General features: G+C 41.5%; 1 protein-coding gene across 1 annotated transcript in view; it reads right to left on the bottom strand.

Annotated features, from left to right (window-relative positions):
- MATN2 (matrilin 2) overlaps positions 1 to 16,091 on the bottom strand; it is a 658,816-nt gene that overhangs the window by 214,973 nt on the left and 427,752 nt on the right. The gene's annotated exons all lie outside the window — the stretch shown is intronic.

The raw sequence follows: 16,091 nt of genomic DNA, 5'->3' as shown, positions 1-16,091 counted from the left end.
AGATGGTTTATATAATGTACTGGGGATTGGGGGTGGACGGGGGATTGACCACCTCTAAAAAAGATTTTTCTTTTTACTGTTTTTTGAATCGTGTTTTCATATTCATTTTTGGGAAAGCTGTGATTCAATAAAGTGAGATTCGATTACTCATAGGTAAAACACTGTTTTTAACGGTGTACACTGTTACTGTCACATGTGGTGTGGCTCACTGGCTGAGTTGTGAATTATCTTGAAGGACAACCATCATTTACCCACCAAATAATCAGCTTGCCTACTTTGTGATTTTACCTGTATACATAAAACACACCTTATTCTAGTTCTTATGAGGTCTCATAAATTTTGATAGCATAGATCACTCATTGACTTTGTCCTAATATTTTGCTCCTGTTTAATTCACTTTCCCTCCATCATACCTGTTGTTTATGTATCACACATGCAAGTATTATAAAATATAATTTCTTCTTCTCCTTGTTTTCAAGACAGATACTGTTGTTCCATATGTGGATTGATACTGTTTTTCTCTTCTCTTTTATGTAACTGGATCCTATATCAAGTCTAGTAATATGTAGAGAACATAGGGCCAGATTCAGAAATCTTTGCTGCATCATGTTAAGTGGATTTGCATGATGAGCAGCCATGTGCAGGGTGGGTATGATTCAGAAAATAAAGCTACATGATGTGGCTACTCCAAATAATGAAATTGGTCATGTTATATGTTAATGACTGCATAATGAATTATAATGTATGATAATGAGCAAAACAGATGGTGGAGCAACTCTTTAGATTTGAACTTGGCCATATGCCCTTGTTCAGCTGGAGTACATTGCACAAATATGCTCAGGGTTGCCATGGCCACTGTAAATGCATTTCTGCAGCTGTTTTGCTAGAAGGTGTGCAACATTGCCACAGCAGGCACAGGGTCATTCAACCACACTTAACATTTTATACCCTCCATGGCACCAACATAGTGAGCTGCTACTGTTTGGACAGGGGCACCATGCTAGAAACCATGGAAATGCATTGCCCTCATCTGGAGCCCCATGGCGGTCATGGAGTTCCTATCCCAGTGGATAACAAGGTATACATGGCTTAACTTATATTAGCTACTTGGACCTTTCAAGTGGCCTACTGGGGACACAGTAAGGGTATTTCAGGCATTTGGCTCTATAATACTCTCTATCAGTTCATAGATGCCATGCTTCAGCAGGTGGAGAGCATACGTAATTGCCACGTGTCCCAGCAAAAAAAAGCCAACACCATGTGGGAGTTCTATGATACAACCCATTTTCCCTGAGGTTCTGGGGGACATTGACTGTACCCATAATGAAATAAAGGCTCCACCTGGTGAACTGAGGTATGTAAACTACAAAGGAAATCACTCCATCAGCTGCTATGTGGTCTGTGATGAAAAGGGTATAATCTACAATGTGTAAAGCAAGCCACCCTGGGCAGTTTTCATGACTCACACATATGGCACACATGTGACCTGTGCCAACAGTTTGCAAAGGGTAACTTCCTTCAGGGACATCTTGTTGGTGATGGTAGATATGCCTTGGAACACTGGCTCATTACACCCATCAGAAATGAGTACAATGAAACTGACCATGGTACAACCATGCACTATCAGAAACAACTGTTTGGGCTGCTGAAGGAATGCTTCTGCTGATTGAGTCATTCTGGGAGTGGCCTGCAGTATAGTGCCACCATATGTGCCAAAATATTGACTGTGTGTGCAGAGATACACCATATTATAGTAAGGAAGCAGTTATAGTAGGGTAGCCTCTTGCAGGACCAGCAGTTCCTAGCACCACAAACAGTGGAAACTGAGATAGATGAGGAGTCAGACAAGGAGCCAGCAACAGGTATGACTATGCCACATGGAGGCAGGCACAGTATGCTATGACACTAGCAAAAAGGCAGTGGATTTCATATAGCTTTATAGCACAACTATACATGAGTTAAGCAGATACACTACAATAAAAGTGATTCATGCAAAAATACCAGGTTGTTCTTACCCATGCATAGGCTGGCCATGCTGTGCACCACACACAGGCAACCCAATTAACAATACTACAAGAGGCAGAGCACAATAAACATCATCTGCACAGATGGAGAAGGGAATGCAGGAATGCATGTCTTTCATGAAGAAGTGTGTGAGTGTGAGTGCAGAGGTGTACCAAAAGTAAAAGTGCCTTAATTGGTAGTATGAGAACTGGATTGGGGTTATTAATATTGAGACAGGCCAGAGACAGTGAAAGTGTGGCATGTGCTGGGAGCTCTGGTGGTGTACAGTGGCACAGCCTCAGAACCTGGTGCGACACTGTGGCTCGGCCTGCTGGACAGGTCCAGGGCATGTATAATAAAGGTTTCAGCTTCTCATGCACACTTCCACCCATTTGAGCTGGCCATGCCATGAGCTGAACTGGCTGGATTATGGCCATGGCTAGATACTCATGTGCTACATGACCTTGACCAATGTCTGCTGGATGATTTGCCATCATGACGTTTGCCACAACCATGCGGGATGCCCTCTTCTGGATGTGGACATCTCCACAATTGATGTTGCCATGGAAGCAGGATCTTTATTGCCCATAACCATGTTGGCTAACATCTGTGAATATTGCAGGTGGCCAGCTGTGAGGATAGCCCTCTCCCTTGTCAGATGATCCAGTGTAGACACTGCATGGTCCAATATATGATTCACTTTATCCAATGAATCACACATACTAGGCATGTAATCCCATAGGTCAACATGCACAACCTGGATTCTCACCATCTCTGCCATTGCTGTGATGGAACCAGTCTGTGCCACAATGATGGTTCTGCACATACACAAGGTTGCAACCACTGATGCTTCAACCTCAGGGGAAGGGCGGTAACATATGTCTGGTGAGCATCATTGTTGACCCCCCCATGTGAATCCCCTAGTTCATGAGTGCTAAGGGTAGAGTCAGACAGCAGTCAACCATGGTCAGCACTCTTCCCTGATTTATAGTGTCCCCATAAACCTGTCCTGTCTCAGATGATTGTGTATCCTGGGTATCTGTAGGCAGAGATACTGTGTCCATGGTTTATGTAGGGGATGTGGTGGTAACACTTCCTGTGTCAGAAACACACCCTGGGACCCCCCTTGTCAGCTCTTGCCCATCATTATTAGCAGAGGCTATAGAGCCTGCAAATCAGATGGGGGAAGCTCCACGGTGCTGGTGCCAGATAAAGATTCACCATTGAATACAGTAAATCAAAACAATATCCAGTTTAAATGTGACCCAGCACCACAACTACACATGCAACTGATATCTTTACATCTGTAAATATGAGAAAAAAATAATACCCCAGACCATATCTTGTGCAGATGAACATGTTTGTTTGAGCCCCAATGTACCTGTATACCATAAGTCAAACAGATTTAATGAAACATGGAGAGACTATGAGGTAATGAAGACTTGCAGCTGTAGACACAATGACCTAGAACTACATACCTGTGGCATCTGCAATTGAAAGTCTCTGAGCATATCTAGGACATCTGCAATTGAAAGTCTATGAGCATATCTAGCTCTGTCCCACCATATAGCACTACACTGTGGGATGCTGTGGAGGTCATACTGCCTTAAAGTGAAGCCAAGAACTTCTCCACCTCCTTAAGGAGTGGTTTGGCTGATAGCCCACCACCTGTTGTCCTATGTTCCTGTGCCAGGCTTTTGGCTCTGTGGGTGGCAGCAAACATCATATCTGTGGCCCTGTGGTTGACCATTTCGCAGGTATAGTCCTGACCACCCATAAGATTAATATTGGTGACAATTTCAGATCAGGCACAGTCATGGAAGGGCTTGTAGGTGGAATGGACAGCAAAGAGCTGTTGTCCGTGGAGACAGAAGAATCCATTACCAGCTTATTCTCTGCACCTGTAAACTTGGGTTTGTGGGTGGATGTGGAAGAACCACCAGAGGCAATACTTTTCTCTGGGCCTTGTTTTTTTTAGGCATAATGATGTTAGTATGAAAACAGTGGAATTAACACCCTTGTTTCAACATTGCCTTTTCCTTACACTACTACAGTCCTAGTAGGCCATATAGTATACTGCAATTGCGCCCGATAGTGAGATAGCTGAATCCACAATCTTTAAGTAAATGCCAGATATGTATTTTGTACTGAGCACATATTTGTCAACAACACAATCACATAACTGCAACTAAACACCACCACCACCTGACCAATACAATTGCAATGTTAAAATTTTGAACCTACTTGTATACGTATAAGATACACAACACTACAGAAGTATCGAATATTACTCTCTATGAGCTCAAGGGTGTGTCTACCATCTGCCCTAACAACCCTGCATACTACTACACTCAGTATCCTTGCAGTGCTACCCTTAATATACTTGTAAACAACAAATGTACAAGTACTGACAAATTATATCCCGTTCAGGCTTTAGAGTAATGAGCAGACACAAAGCTAACATGGTACAAAGAAACAGTTGTGGGAAAAGTAACATGTACCTTATTTAATCAGTTATCTTTTCTGGAAAAACGGTATTCTTCTGGAAAACACCTTTAGCAGGATTCAGACTTCAACCTTGCTTGCCACTATTTACTTCCATAGAGCAATGAGTACTTGTATCATGTAACTTCACTTCCCTAAGCCAGATGATTGTGCTAGTTAGGGCTCAAATCATTATTGTTTCTCAGTTATTCAGTTTACATGATGGGCAAACCTGATAAACACTGTGATTTCTACATGATGCCATACACATGCCTGAGCACCTGTGGGCAGCTCTGCACACGGGCAGGCAGCCAAGAATGTTAGGGGTGTGGGCATTCCATCCTATATTTAACTATCACTGAACGGAATACATTCTCAACAGCACAGGCAGGAATGGAGGACTGCCATGTTTCATACCTTAAAGTGCCACTGGAAAAAATATAGCACCTATACTTTCAGTTTGCCATCCATCCTGCAAATGCAAATGTGAATAAGGTACCGTTGTTGCCCCTCATTGCATGGAAGATGGGACACATGTGAACTGTTCTGGGTGCCAGTTCTCTGCCGTTTCCTTATATCTTTCATGGTGAGAGATAATAGTTAATTAGTCTGCTCTCCTACATTCCAAGGAAGAAGTTTCAATTTCTTCCTTACCCAATGAGCATGTCACCCATTATCTGCCCTACCACCACTAATCTTGTCATCCTGTAGTTTCATAAGTATGCCATTAGGATTCCTTTCTGTTCTCTCACCCTCTCAAGTGTGGCCCAGCTAATCTTTACCTCAACCATGCTCACACCTTCCCCAATATTCAACCACCTCCTTTAGGTTCCACATCTTTTGTCTGCCACACTACCATAATTAGATCATTCCCCTACCCTCAAAATGAAACAAATGAAATAAATAAGAGAAAAAAAATGCAATATATGCCACTCTCTTACCACCAAAGAGCCTGTACACAGAGGCACCTACCCATCCTAAAACTAATGTCTTTCAGCTTTTCCCATTTAGGGGTTGCCACAGTGGAACTCTGATCTGCTAATGATTGGCAGTGGATTTTTACAGTGTCAAGGTGCCAGCCCAATGCCCAACCTTCAAAGAAGGCATACCCATTCACGCATGCAAGTAGGTGCATGCGTGAATGGGCGTGCCTTCAAAAAAAGGCACACCCATTCACCTACATGTCTTTAAATGTCACTTGACCATGGGGAGGACATGAAGACTCCACACAGAAGGCGCTCCAGCCGAGAATTGAACCGGAGAACCTCCTCCTGTGAGGCGACAACGCTAACCGCTGCACCACCATGGCCCTTTGGCACCTACCCATCCTGTACCCAATAAGTAATCCGAGCCTATAAGTGTAGGTCTACAGAGCCCCTTCAATGTAATGGGTACATTTATCAATTCCCACTCACCAGTCTCCCTAAACCATGCCATATGGAGCCTCTCAATTATAAGAGGGTTATCATTTACTCTCTTGGATTATGAACAGTAATATAAATTTCCCAAGATAGAGCACCCATCCCTGACTTCACTGGGCAGAAAACTCTACACCTGATACCTTTCTTGTAACTGTTGCCCTGCATACAGAGGTACTAATTCTAAATTTACCCTTGAAAATACAGCAAACTCCCATCATTAACATACTTACCTACCCCAACCTTAGACTTTCCACCTCATTCCTGATTCTATTAATGAAAAAGGGAAGACAATTCCTATTTCCATCTGTGTGTCTCCTTCTCATACAGACACCAGCAGCCCAGATTCCCCTGTTATGATTCCATCTTCTAATGGGGCTGCTGATAGAATAGTTGTCTGTACCACACAGCTCCACTCAGAAAGATGAATCCAAAGAAAGGTGCATTTATACATGGTTCCAAGAAAAAGGTGAGTGTGGGAGGAGGGAGACTGCTCAGAGCCAAAGGTACACATAATCCAGTATTGACCTTAGGTGTGAAGACACAGATTTTGCCCAGATGATATTTTCCTTGTGGGTGAAATTCATCAGATTGCCAGTAAATTTGTCAGTAATGGATAGCTTGTATATACTTTCTATGTGGTGCACTTTAAGGAATAGAATTGATTTTTTTATGTTGTGTGCTCTTCATGCTCACACAGAAGGCAGTCAAAACAATGGCTTTAATGTACTTAAAGATGAGAGTTTGACCACAAAATAACTTGTCATTAATTTTATGGGGGAACACTGCTCTCTGAAAGTTTTCCCTTTCTCCAGTGTCATTGTGACCCTGTGCTGTCATATTTAAGTAAGAGGGATATGGATTAAAGTCCCCCACAGGGTGTGTGAAGGCCATCTTGCAGGAATGCTTGCTTTATTTATTTTAGAGTGAGGCTTGATGAGGTGCATTACAACTTGATGAGCACATGATTAGATGTAATGAATCCATGAGGTGCAGTGCCCTGCTATCCCTGCAACTTAATTATACTAATTATGAGGTCAAACATCCAGAGAAAACAACAGATTATTTTTATTACTCTGTGTCTCTGGTTTACAACAAACAGCAATCTTCCTATAATCAAGCTGTCTACAGCAGCAGAGAGACAAAAGATAGTTTGGAGTGATTAAGTATAATTTTTCTGCTTTTCTTTCTGTCTTAACTAATTCCACCTAAAACACCATTTTTTTAGCATTTCTGTGATTTAAAAAGTTTGTTATTGCTACATATTGTACTTATTTGCTGCCTGCCTTGAATTAAGTAATTTTTGTGTTTAAATAATCTTTTTAACTGTTGTAGGCTACACAGTAAAGTGTGATAGCCTTTTCTGTGTATTTAAAGTGCTGTTTTGATTGTATCTGCTCTATTTTCTGAAAAAAAAAAAAAAAAAAATATATACTTGTTTCCCACCTTTCTGAAGTAGTATAGTCCAGTTTTCAGGTCACTGCTGAATCCAGGGCTGTGTTACAAGTTTCTGTGTTGCCCATACCTTACTTGGATAGAAGGAAGTTTCTCAGTTCACCTGTGAGAGAGGGGAGCTTTGAGCAGCCTATCTGTCCCTGGAGGCGTGGTTTCAGCCCAGACGTTAGTAGTTTATTGGCCATTTTGGGCTAATTTCTATCTCTTTCACTTCCCTGCTATAAAAACCGCATTTGCGCAGTTTTTGTGCTTGTATTCCGCTCAGCAAGTGCCTTCCAGGTATTCTGCAGAGTCTACAGCAGCAGAGAGACAAAAAAGTGACTTTAGAGTGATTAAGTATCATTTTTCTGCTTTTCTTACTGTCTTAATTCCACCTAAAACGCCAGTTTTTTTTTTTTAGTGAATCTGTGATTTAAAAGTTTGTCATTGCTACATATTGTACTTATTTGCTGCCAGCACTTGAATTAAGTCATTTTTGTGTTTAAATAATCTGTTTAATTGTTGTAGGCTGCACACTAAAGTGCGATAGCCTTTTCTGTGCATTTAAAGTGTTTTGATTGTATCTACTCTATTTTCGGAAAAAAAAAAAAATATATATATATATATATATATATATATATATATATATATATATATATATATATATATATATACTTGTTACCCGCCTTTCTGAACTAGTATAGTCCAGTTTTCAGGTTATTGCTGAATCCAGGGCTGTTACAAGTGTCTGTGTTGCCCATACCTTACTTGGATAGAAGGAAGTTTCTCTGTTCACCTGTGAGAGAGGGGAGCTTTGAGCAGCCTAGCTGTCCCTGGAGGAGTGGTTTCAGCCCAGACATTAGTAGTTTATTGGCCATTTTGGGCTAATTTTGATTGTATCTGCTCTATTTTCTGAAAAACAAACAAACAAAAAAAAAAAAACAAAACAAAAAGATATACTTTTTCACGACTTTCTGAACTAGTATAGTCAAGTTTTCAGGTTATTGCTGAATCCAGGGTTGTGTTACAAGTTTCTGTGTTGCCCATACCTTACTTGGATAGAAGGAAGTTTCTCTGTTCACCTGTGAGAGAGGGGAGATTTGAGCAGCCTATCTGTTCCTGGAGGAGTGGTTTCAGCCCAGAAGTTAGTAGTTTATCGGCCATTTTGGGCTAATTTCTCTCTCTTTCACTTCCCTGCTATAAAAACTGCATTTGTGCGGTTTTGCACACCAGGCAGCACAGTTTAGCTAAAGTTAAACTATTCTCGGCTCCACGAAGTCTACTCTTCAATTTATCCCTTGGAACTAGACAAACCTTCAACTTTAGCACTCAAACCATTCATTTCACAGTCAAGCACTTGCTTAAAACTCATAGCAAGCACTAATTAACCCTAGCACTAGACCCCCCCCTATACTGTCCAGAAGGACAAGGCTCTCTATTCGTCCCCACCAACCAATCAGAAAAACAGCTTACTCTACCTATTCAGGCATGTCCAAAGGGCAGTTTCCAGTGTACTCTCCAGTCCAACTGGTGAATCTGGGCATTTTGAGGCAATGTTACAACTGCCTCATGTACACAGACAGCCCTCACCTCCTACCACCAAACACTAATATATGAGAGAGATGCAATTATACAGCCAAATTGGAGGCAAAGTTCTCTCAACCCAAGACTGGAACTGACAGTCAAGAGGAGAAGGGTAATACTTGCAACACACCACTAGTCTCACATAGACCTAATAAACCAACACCGGCAAATAACACACATGAATACATGAAAACATACTTGGAGGCTCTAAATAAAAATCTGTAAAAACAAGAGAGACCTCCAAAGCAGACATCCAAGCAACCTCCACACCCCATCGCCAACCATGAAACACATACTTCACATAATCAGTGTGCCACGCAATCACAGCTATTAACGCAAAATAACATACCCAACACACTAGTAATAGGTGACTCTATAGTCAGGCACACTGATGTCCCAATAACTAGGCTGGACAAGGAGAAGGTTACAGTTAGCTGCCTGTCGGGTGCCAGAATCCGCCACATAACAGAAGCACTCAGGTCACTCCAGAACAAGTACAAATATGACTCTGTCATTGTCCATGCTGGTGTGAATGACCTGAGACGCACCTCCCTGGACTACATGAAAAGAGACATGGAAGAGCTCTCTGATCATGTAGCCCAGGCCGGTATGACCCTGACCCTAAGTAGCATCCTGCCCTCACCAAGAATGATGCCACAGTATAAAGAAAAAATTATCAATTTCAACAATCGGCTAAGTTTCTGGTGTCATTCAAAGAGGATCCAGTATCTGTCCACCTGGGATGACATGCTCGACAAGCCATGTTGCTTTGCAAGAGATGGCTTGCACCTGTCACCCTTAGGCTTTCGAATACTGGCCAAGGCTCTTGCCACTCCCATAGTGCCTTTTTTAGGCAAGGCTCAAAAGACAAACCCACCACCATAAATAGCACAAGTAACCAAAAACTGTGGGTAATGCTACTCAACGCCAGAAGCCTAAACCTCAAAATAGACACACTCAAGGCACTCCTCAGTATGGAGAACATCGGCATCTGTGCAGTAACAGAAACCTGGTTTAAGGCTCCTGAGAGCACCCCAACACTACTAGGCTATAACTCATACCATACCTTTCGGCCACAGAACCAGGACCGAAACACAAAAGGTGGGGGTGTATCCATATTCATCAGGGATACCCACACCTACAGGTCAGTGGCACAGCACAATGCATCAGAGATCATCCATGTACAACTAACAATGGGCAAAACTGCAATCCAAATTGTAGCTTGCTACAGATCACCCACCATGGCCCAGGACCCCCATTCCGTATTTCTGGAGACACTGGGAAATATGAAGGTCCTACCAAACACCCTAATACTGGGTGATTTAAATTACCCAAACATAAACTGGGAGAGCTACTCAAGTACTAACTCCCTTGCCCAACACTTCCTAGAATTTATAAACTCGAATGCCCTGGATCAACTGGTCAACACCCCCACTAGAGGAAGCAACATATTGGACCTGGTCATCACCAACATGGGCGACTGGTGTCCCACACCAGAGGTCAACCCCTCGCTGGTTAGATCAGACCATAGAATAATCACTCTGGATATCCACATTCTACCCCCACCCTCAATCAAGGAAACCACCATGAAAAACTTTTCAAAAGCAAAACTTCACGTTACTTAAGACCGAGGTGGAAAGGTTCACAGTCCCCATGCTAAAGGACAATGCTGTCCAAGCTGCTGAAACCTTTACAAAGGCACTCTATGAGCATCTGCAGGAATGCATGGATCATGCTATCCCAAGTAAAACCAAGACTCACTCCTCCAAGAAAAGGAAACCAGTCTGGTGGACCCCTGCCATAAACAAGCTATACAACAGAAGGAGGAAACTAGTGCAGAAAAGAGTAAAATCCCAAGAAAGAAAGACATCTCTGATCAGCATCAGCAAGAAACTACGATCGCTCATTAAATCATCCAAGGCTAGTTTCAAAAGAAAAATTGCCAATGACTCCAAAGATAACCATAAAGTGTTCTTTAGCTATGTCAAGAACCTAAGTGGAAACTCTCAGATCTGCTCTGAGTTAGTGCAGAATGCCACAAAATGCACTGAACCGACTGATATTGCCAACATTCTGGCAGACAGGTTTAGTGCAAACTTCACCCCCCTCTCACCCCCTAAAGGGCCCATAACCATACCAGAAGAATGTAGGGCCCCATCAATCACAGACACACAGGTTAAAACAGCCCTATCCAAAGCCAAAAACACAGCTTCAATGGGACTGGACGGTGTCTCAGGCTGTGTCTTACAAGAGCTCCAAAATGAACCAACCCCTCACCTAAACACACTGTTCAGACTCAGCCTCTCTACAAGCTACATACCCACAGAGTGGCACACAGCAACAGTTATTCCGCTCCACAAAGGTGGAGCCACAATGGACCCTGGGAACTATCGCCCTATAAGCCTGACTAGCCTGGTCTGCAAGGCTATGGAACGCATTATCATGGAACTCATTAACAGAGACATTGGGACCCACCAAACCTTGGACCCTACCTAGTTTGGCTTTGTTAAGGGCAGATCAAGCCTCCTAAACCTGGTGGACTTCTTTGAGATGGTTACCAAGGCATTAGATGAGGGAAAGGAGGTCCACACAGCCTACCTAGACCTTGCATAGGCTTTCGACACCATTCCCCATTCTAGTATTATAGACAAGCTCACCAGCTTGAACATAAACCCCTACATCACGAGATGGGTTGCCAGCTGGCTCATGGATAGAATCCACATGGTGAGAGTTGCATGCTCTACGTCCAGCTCTAAACTGGTTACAAGTGGCGTCCCCCAGGGCTCAGTCCTATGACCCCTCCTGTTTGGTATATACTTCTCAGAGGTACAGGCAAGCGTAGGAGGACTATGGCTGACCATGTTCACAGATGACTGCAAACTAGGGGCCATAATTGATTCTCCAGCGGATACAAACACCCTCCAGATGGGTCTCACTGAGACGGATACCTGGTGTCAAAATCATGGCCTCAAGCTAAATGCCAAAAAGTGCATAGTCATCCCCTTTGGAAAAAACAAAGTACCTGTGAACTACCACATAGGTGGTAGTCCCCTAAATACAGAAATTGTAATAAGAGGTCTGGGGACCCAAGTAGATAGTAATCTCTCCTTTGATAATCATATTGCCAAGGTGGTTAGAAAATCCTTCTATGTGGCCCACCTAATCACAAAAGGGTTCGCATCTAGAACAAAAGAGGTTATTGTGCCTCTCTACTCAACACTCATTAGACCCATCATAGAATACAACGCCCCATTTGGGATGTACCTTACAAGACACCTGCAACAGCTGGAAAGACCAGAAAAGTATCTCACCAAGAGGATTACTGGCCTCAAACAGATGCCCTATGCAGCCCGACTCAAGAAACTCCAGCTGTACTCAGCTGCATACCGCTTACTCAGAGGTGATCTCTGCCTAACATACAAGGCCATGTCCAACCCAGAAATGATGGACATGCTCCACCTAAAAAAAAAACAAATCCCGGAGAGCCACACGCTCTAGAGATATAAACCTCACCACAACGATAAATAGGACATGCTGGAGGGATAGATTCCTGTCCCAGAGACTCCCCATGCTTTGGAACAGGATTCCAATATACATCAGGCAGAGCCCCTCACTAACACTCTTCAAGAGAAACCTTGACGGGTGGATGGGAAACAGAAAATTTACCCCTGGGGTCACTGCAGTGGCTCTGCTGGACAGTGGCGCAGGGAACTAATGGCTCTGCTGGACAGAGGCACAGGGAGCTAATCTAAGGGGGTGGCGAAAGCCAACACATTCTAGCTAGGCTTATAAATGCCCTTGGGCAGATAGCCTAGTGCTTACCTATGAACGTAAGAATGTAAACATTAACCTTTTGATCAGTGTATATGTAAAGGACAATAATTTGTGTATGTTACCAGAACTTTTTAGAATGCATCTCCGTTTGATATATTTTCCTTAGCCAATCATTGTGACTTTATTTTATATTTCACACTATTGATTTCATTGTTGGGTTTTGAGTTGATTGATTTCATTGTTTGGATTCTCCTGTGTGATATATTTTCTGTTCATTCCTCCTTTTCTCCACAGTTTACACATGGTGATCAAGATGTAAATAAAATAAAGTTATGTGAAGTTCAAGATTATTGATAAATGGTTGTCAGAATAATTCTTATATAGAGCAGGCTTATAAATTAAACCAAGGAATTTACCACTTTTGAAGCATGACACCCACAAAAAGGTAAGACACTGTTGTCAGAGAAAATGTAGTAACTTTATTTGACAAACTCATTAAATTTTGATTTTAATTCTTTGAAACAAAGTTTCTTGTGGTCGGTAAAGTGCAGCAACAGGCACCAAAAAGAAAAACTGAGAAAATGCTAGGTGCACACTACAGTGAAGTAAGTGAAATTTTAATAAATAGACTTAAAAGGCTACCAAAACAATAAAACAGGCACAAAAGGTAAGTGCTTTCGCTACCTGCCAGGTAGCTTCTTCAAACATAAATCCTAACAGTCAAACCATTTGTATTTAAATGCAATGAAGCCAATCAGAAAAAAAAGAACTGATTAAGACATCAATCATCATTTAAAAAAACAGTGACTCTAGTATAAAAACCTATTGGTAATGATGCTTACAAACATTGTAAAAACCTTTTTGTATAAGAAATAAATCTTAACCTCAATAATTCTACACCTCACAAAATTCAAAATGTATTCAAAATTCATTGAAAACATATTTAAAAAAATTATACAAAAAATGCAGCATAAAACAACGTATGTAATGCTTCAAAGGGCGTAGCTTCAGGTGGGGTTTCAGGGAGACTCATTCATTAATGCCTGGAAGCTGTATGCACCTAGCGTTTTCTCAGTTTTGATTTTAAGCCTGACAGACTGAACTAGAAACTTTGGATCTTTCTCTTTTATTCATTTTTACTGGTCAACCCGGCTTCTACTGCTTTTCTACAAACAGTGAGTGAACTCCCTCATGCCATATGCTACATCTCTGAATGTTTCATTCTTCCTCTATTCACAGCATTTTGCCTCTTTGTTTTCCTCTGCCTGCTTTCACAGTACTCTCTCTCCCATTAGTTCTGCCTGACTCCTTCTCCCTTCTATCCTCTCCTGCTCTTACCTTCTTCATTGCTCCAATTATTTCATTCTCTTCCTCTGTTCCTGCTGTCACATTCCCTTTGTCACCTTTGCCCATCCCCATCACATCATTCTGCTTCTAAAATCCTCTGTTTTCATCCAGTTTATCACTATAATAAGCTTCATTCATCCTCACTGAATTTCTCCTATCCAGATTAACAATATATTCAGCCTCATTCATCCTCAGTGAATTTCTCCTCTAGTCATTACCTCTGTTATACACAAATCTCTTTTAACCTGCTCACTCAGTTATCTCCATCCATCACACTGTATTACCTGTACATTCGCACAGCCTCCTTTTTTCCATTGGTATAGTTAGTACCATGATGTGGCTTGTTTTTCTACACTTTCAGAATTTCACTTATTTGGCTGTGTTTCTCAGTGGCTTTGCTGTAATCATGAGCATTTCTTGCACAGTATTTTTATACGACTTTCATCCATGAGGTCACATAGCTCTTGAGCTCTAGTTCTACTGTTTGCTGAGCCTCTTGCTTCTGTGAAGATTATCTGATTAAAGTCTAACTCAATATTTATTTTCTTCACCTTCCAGTGTCCGCAAAAGAGGTACTGATTAGCTCTCATGGGTTTGCTCTAAACAGTACTGTGAACAAGGGGCAAAATGGATGTAGCTCAGCCTGAAATTGAAAACTTTTACTTAGCAGAGGATTAGTGAAACCATTTCAATTTTAACCAATTTCTTTGCTTTCTAGGTGAAACAAATGGCTGAAATATATCAGTGTACACCACCACACTAGCAATGTACTTAAAATAATCAGATATATTTGCAGTCCTTCAGGCTACCTGTGTTGTCCAACAACCATTATGGGTTGAAGCATAATCAGTCATAGTCCTCATGGAAAGGACACACCTACCCATATTTTTCTCAAATGAAGGGAAAGCTACCATTGGGTGTTCTGTCCACTTGACCCTATTGCAGCACCTAGCAACATGCAAAGTGACTCTAGAACCAAACTTGGGTCTCTGCCATTGCAGACAGAAGAATGAACTGCACCATCTAGATGGCTGTCTGGCTGCTTTTTTAATCTGTAATGTTTCCTTTCAGTTTGCTCTCCACATTGTGTTTACATATTGTTATTCTTGTTGTGTATCATGTAAGTACTATTTATTGTGTACTCTCTCCCCAATACACCTGGAAGTAAAATAATTTACTTCATGTCTTCCTTACTTACTGGTAGAAAATACTGAAATGAAGTGAACAAAATCTAGAACTGAGAGACATACATGCATTTTGGATGTCTGGATGTAATGGTCTTTAACTTTCCTTTCATTAACACATGATACCCAGCATAAGACAAAGTAATTAATACTTAACAATGCAGACTGCTTGAAGTAGTTTTATTTGTACTGGTGTTTTCTTTTTATAGTACATAAGTATACTTTTTTTATTTTGTTACACAAAGTATGAAGTCCTTAGCCAATATGGCTGATTGGCATCTATCCAGCAATATGAAAGTAAGTGTTCAGTAAAATGCACTTGGATTAAATGTTCGTTTGTCAAATGAAATAGTGGTTTCTGCAATTTGTTACTGCCCGGAAGTACAACAACCTCAGAGTTGAATATATGAAGCATGGTGGTGCAGGAACAAAGGCCTTTGCATACGTATGGGGGTGCAATAGAAGTACAGCTGGCTCAACCAGCACTCTGTGACAGTACCATGAACCAGTGCCCTAATCCTCAGGTCTTCAGCAGGCGTTCCTTCTACGGCATACATGCCCCCCTGTCCCCCTGCTCCAGGCATTCAGTTCTAGTACTGGCCCGACTATTTTTCTCACATTTTATTAAATATATATATATGTGTGTATATATATATATATATATATATATATATATATATATATATATATATATATGTATATATATAGTTTCTACTTTTAAACTGTAGAAACCTGCTTGCTTAAAATTTAACAAACAGTTGCTACAGTTTATCAGATCATACCCTGCTTACATGGAGCACTAGAGCACTCAGGTTTTAGTTAAAAAAATATTTTAAACTGTAGAAAACTGCTTGCTACAAGA

The sequence above is a fragment of the Protopterus annectens genome, chromosome 3.part0, assembly GCF_019279795.1.
Source record: "Protopterus annectens isolate FY-2018-M chromosome 3.part0, PAN1.0, whole genome shotgun sequence".
Taxonomy (NCBI): Eukaryota; Metazoa; Chordata; order Ceratodontiformes; family Protopteridae; genus Protopterus; species Protopterus annectens.
Note: the sequence above shows the minus strand (reverse complement) of the source record. Positions and strands in the feature narration are given on the sequence as shown.